Raw genomic sequence first — 6,000 nt, forward strand, 5'->3', positions numbered from 1 at the left:
TAATTTCCTCCTCCTCCTCCTTCCCACCCCCCCCCCCCCCCCCCCCCCCACCGAGATAAAGGCCAACATCTCATTAGCCTTTTTGTACCTGTGCACTACAATATGTGCATGGATACCCAAATTGTTTTGCTGCAGTTCCAAGTCCCTCTCCATTAGGAAAATATTGGATCCAAAGTGGATGACCTCTTCCTCATATTGACCTCCATCTGCCACAATTCTGTCCACTCACTTAGTCTTGTGTGTCCCTTTTGTAACTTTCTGCTCTCCTCTATGCAACTTACAATGTTACAACTTGGATGTACAGCTCTTTATTCCTTCATCTAGTCATTAATGCATGTGGTGAACAGCTGAGGTCTGAGTATAGACCGCTGGGAAACACCACTTGTTACATCCTGCCGATTCATGCCTACACTGTGTCTACCTCCCAACCAATTACCAGCCCAGGTCATAAGGTTACCTCCAATTCCACGTGCTCTCATGTTATCAAATGCCTTCTGAAAATCCATATTGACAACATCCATAGACACCTCCTCCTTATCCACCACGCTAGTGTCTGGGGTGAAAAAAGTCAAGACATGACCTATCCTGCACAAGTCCGTGCTGACTCACTTTGATCACCTGATGTTTGTCCAACTGCTCGGGCAGTTTGTCACTGGTAGATTCCCCACTACTGATGTTAAACTAATAGGCCTGCGGTTAATAAAAACAGAAAATGCTGGAGAAGCTCAGCAAGTCAGGCAGCATCTGTGGAGAAAGAAACAGTTGATGTTTCTGGTCGATGACCTTTGTCAGAACCTGTGGTTACCTGGTTTGTTCTTCTTTCCCAATCCATAGGCTTTGGAGAGCTTTTAGAAAATTATGTTTTAACTCATCTGCAATTTCCTCACCTGGTTTCCACCCCAGGGTATTTTAAAAAGGACTATCACATTGTTGAGATTTGTCTATCTTGAGTCCCATTACTTTCTCTGAGATTTAATAAGTTTTTAAAAAAAAAAAATATTCCTCCCCATTCCTTTGTACCATTTGTGAAAATGGATGGAAAGTATTCATGTAACAAGTCTGCCATTTCCTTATGGTCCATTATAGTCTTTCCTGGATCTTTAATGGGCCCACATTCCCCTTTACCTCAATATATTTGTGTAAACTTCTAAGGAGTCAAACTTAAGGATGGGAGGTGGGAAATTGGTGGGTGGGAGTGAGAGAACCCCTGATGAACTGAGGATTGAGTTTGTTACAGTTGTTCTTCAATAGTGTTTTGAGACTAATCGCAGGGATCACTGGATTCAGGTGTTGTAAAATGCTTCAATTTGAGTTGGGGCGTTGGTGTTGTGTTGGAGCGCCCTCTAGTAGTAAAATACATAAATGGCAATAGAGGTCTGGCTGATGTATTGTAACCAATAGGGAAATGCTGGAAATACTCAGCAAGTCTTGTCTGCAACTGTGAAGGGAAAACAAGTTATTGTAAGTTGACTAATGTATTTATATATAAAAGAAAAAGCTGAACTGGAAATAGTGCATTTATCAACTGTGTATTTACTTTTGTGCAATAGCTGTATCATCCGATCGTTCACTTTCATAACTTCTTACTCTGTGTCTGCCATAAACTGTTGAGAATAACATTTTTATCTCATTAGACTACAATTTAATCACCCTTCCATCCAGTCTACATACTCACCAGGCTCGATCTGTCATGTGGCACTGATCCCCAGTTCTCCTTGTACCTTTTTTTTAATTCTAGGGATGTGGACCTCACTGGTCAGGCTGACATTTGTTGCCTAGTTTTCCTGAGAAGGTGGTAGCCCATCGTCTTGAGGGGCTTGATATAACAGAGGGGCTTGTTAATCCCTTCAGAGGGCAGTTAAGAGTCAACCACACTGGTGTGGGACTGGAGTCACGTATAGGCCAGACCGGGTAAGGATGGCAGGTTCCCTTCCCTAAAGGATCATTGATGAACCAGTTGGGTTTTTAACAACACTCCAGCAGATTCATGGCCACTTTTTACTGATACTTTTTTTATTTCCAGATTTTATTTTAAACTGAATTCAAATCCTCAACTACCATGGTGGCATTTTTAGGCCAGGCCTCTGGTTATTGGCCTAGTAATATAACCACTGCACTACCCTGCAATATATTAAAACACAGCTCACACACATGGGCTCCAGGGCTCACATTGACCAAGTATTGAGTTAATTTTTCTTCTGTTTTATTCTGCCCAGTTCTCCCTTGTGCAGGCTCCATCCCTGTGCTAATACTTACATACTGTAGGTATCCACGTCTGGTTCGCTCGCTATCTGTGTGGAGCCCCAGTTGTGTCGGGTAATCGTGGAGCGATTTGCTGTGTTTGTACGGGCTGCTGGGAATCTGAGTTTAGTTATTCACCATCTTTAATGACCTTTTTTTCTAAAAATGTGACTGACTGCTTAAACAGGAGTGAGACTCCCTTTACTGAAGAACAAAAAAGGGGCAATCACACTTCTGGGAGTGTATTATAGACCCCCCCACACAAATAGTCAGAGGGAGATAGAACAGCAAATATGTAGGCAACTTTGAGGGCAGTAATGAGGGATTTCAACTACCCTAATATTAACTGGGATACAATCAGTGTAAAAGATATACAGGGTGCAGAATTCTTAATATATGCAGGAGAACTTTTTTAGCCAGTACTTGGCAAGCCCAACAAAAGAGGGGACAGTTCTGGACTTAGTTTTAGGGAATGGAGCTGGGCAGGTGGAAGGAGTATCAGTGGGAGAGTATCTTGGTGGTAGCAATCATAGAACCATATAAAATAGGAGTAGGCCATTCGGCCCTTCGAGCCTGCCCCGCCATTCGATATGATCGTGGCTATCTCGATACCATATTCCCACTCTTTCCCCATGCCCCTTGATGCCTTTTGTGTCTAGAAATCTATCTATCTCCTTCAATATAATTCAGTGACATAGGAACAGGAGTCGGACGTTCAGCCCCTCGTGCCTGCTCTGCCATTTGATAAGATCATGGCTGATCTGTGATCTAACTCCATATACCTGCCTTTGGCCCATATCCCTTAATACCTTTGCCAAAAAGTTATCTATCTCAGATTTAAATTTAGCAATTGAGCTAGTATCAATTGCTGTTTGCGGAAGAGAGTTCCAAACTTCTACCACCCTTTGTGTGTAGAAATGTTTTCTAATCTCACTCCTGAAAGGTCTGACTCTAATTTTTAGACTGTGCCCCCTACTCCTAGAATCCCCAACCAGCGGAAATAGTTTCTCTCTCCACCCTATCCGTTCCCCTTTAATATCTTAAACTTCGATCAGATCACCCCTTAACCTTCGAAACTCCAGAGAATACAACCCCAATTTGTGTAATCTCCCCTCGTAACTTAACCCTTGAAGTCCGGGTATCATTCTAGTAAACCTTGGCCTCCACAGCCTTCTGTAGTAAAGAATTCCACAGGTTCACCACCCTCTGAGTGAAGAAATTTCTCCTCATAGGAACAGGATGCTGTTAGATTTAGCGTAGTTATGAAAAAGGAGAAAGATAGAACAGGACTAAAAGTTCACAATTGGGGAAAGGCCAATTTTATTAAGCTGAGATGTGATTTAGCAAAAATGGACTGGAAACAGCTACTTGAAGGTAAATCGGTGGGAGGCATTCAAGGAGGAGATAGTGAGGGTTCAGAGTAAACATGTTCCCACAAAGAAAAAAGGTGGGGTTCTCAAATCTAGAGCCCCCTGGATGTCAAGGAGCATACAGAGACAAGCATAAAGCAAAAAAGGGAAGCTTATGTCAGATACCAAGAGCTTAATACTGCAGAAAGCCTAGAGGAGTATAGAAAGAAAGGAAATTAGGAAAGCAAAGAGAGGGCATGAAAAATATTGGCAAGGAAAAGCCTAAGTTTTTTTTATTCGTTCATGGGACGTGGGCATCGATGGCAAGGCAAGCATTTATTGCCCATCCCTAATTGCCCTTGAGAAGGTGGTGGTGAGCTGCCGCCATGAACTGCTGCAGTCCGTGTGGTGAAGGTTCTCCCACAGTGCTGTTACAAAGGGAGTTCCAGGATTTTGACCCAGCAACGATGAAGGAACGGCGATATATTTCCAAGTCGGGATGGTGTGTGACTTGGAGGGGGACGTGCAGGTGGTGGTGTTCCCACGTACCTGCTGCCCTTCACCTTCTAGGTGATCGAGGACGTGGGTTTGGGAGATGCTGTCGAAGAAGCCTTGGCGAGTTGCTGCAGTGCATCCTGTGGATGGTACACACTGCAGCCGTGGTATGCCGGTGGCGAAGGGAGTGAATGTTTAGGGTGGTGGATGGGGTGCCAATTAAGTGTACTGCTTTGTCCTGGATGGTGTCGTGCTTCTTGAGTGTTGGTGCTGCACTCATCCAGGCAAGTGGAGACTATTCCATCACACTCCTGACTTGTGCCTTGTAAATGGTGGAAAGGCTTTGGGGAGTCACTCGCCACAGAATACCCAGCCTCTGCCTTGCTCTTGTAGCCACAGTATTTATGTAAATAATAAAGAGCAAGAGGATAACTAAAAAAAGAGTAGGGCGTATTAAAGACCAAAAAGGTAACCTGTGTGGAGGCAGAACACGTGGGTATGGTTTTTAATGAATACTTTGCGTCTGTCTTCACGAGGGGGGCGATGCACACATTGTAGTTGAGGAGTGTGAAATATTGAATGGGATAAACAGTGAGAGGAAATATTAGGAGGATTAGCATCTTTGAAAATAGATAAATCACCAGGCCTGGATGAAATGTATCCCAGGCTGTTGAGAAGCAAGGGAGGGAATAGCTGAGGCTCTGACCATCATTTTCCAATCTTCACTGGATACAGGTGAGGTGCTGGAGGCCTGCTAACATTGTACTGTTATTTAAAAAGGGAGCAAGGGATAGACTGAGTAATTACAGGCCAGTCAGCCTAACCTCAGTGGGCAAATCATTGGAAAAAATTGAGGGACATTATTAATCGCCATTTAGAAAGGCACTGATTAATCAAGGTGGTTAAAAAGGCATACAGGGTACTTTATTAGCTGAGGCATAGAATATAAGAGCAGGGAGGTTATGCTAGAACTGTATAAAACACTAGGCCATAGCTAGAGTACTACATACAATTCGGGTCTCCACATTACAGGAAAGATATGATTACACAGGAGAGGGTACAGAGGAGATTTACGAGGATGTTGCCAGGACTGGAGAATTTTAGCTATGAGGAAAGATTGGATAAGCTGAGGTTGTTTTCTTTGCAACAGAGGAGGTTGAGGGGAGATTTAATTGAGGGGCCTAGATAGAGTGGATAGGAAGGACCTATTTCCCTTAGCAGAGGGGTCAATAACCAGGGGGCATAGATTTGAAGTAATTGGTGGAATGTTTAGAGGAGAGTTGAGATTTTTTTTCACCCAGAGGGTGGTGGGGGTCTGGAACTCTGCTTGAAAGGGTGGTAGAGGCAGAAACCCTCATTGCATTTATAAAGTACTTGGATGTGCACTTGAAGTGCCGTAACCTACAAGGCTACGGACCAAGTGCTGTAAAGTGGGATTAGGCTGGGTAGCTTTTTTTCGGCTGGCACAGATATGATGGGCCGAATGGCCTCCTTTTGAGCTGTAAATTTCTATGATTTTGGGTAAATGATGTTCAACGTGACTCGTTTTCTCGTTCTCTTCCCCTGTCAGGCAGAAGCCATACCTGCTTTCCTTTTTTGACAATTTACTGGCTATTAAACCTCAGCTTTGGTGTCTGAATTGTTTTTTAGCCTCTTTTAAATCTTTGTGTCCTGCACTTTGGGCTTTTCTGTTTGTCATTTTCATATGATTATGAAAAAACGGACAGGAAAAGACCTACTGGGCCATCTAGTCTGTCCCATGTAGTTACGGTGTCTTATTTATCACAACAGACACTCCTCACCCACAGCCATGTAATCTCCAGAGGTGAACAACCAGATTTAAAAACCCAGGCTAATTGGATGAGGACGAGGACGAACATTAACCCTGATTTATATTCCAGGATACCGACCTACC

This window comes from Heptranchias perlo, chromosome 31 (genome assembly GCF_035084215.1).
Source record: "Heptranchias perlo isolate sHepPer1 chromosome 31, sHepPer1.hap1, whole genome shotgun sequence".
In the NCBI taxonomy this organism is placed as follows: domain Eukaryota; kingdom Metazoa; phylum Chordata; class Chondrichthyes; order Hexanchiformes; family Hexanchidae; genus Heptranchias; species Heptranchias perlo.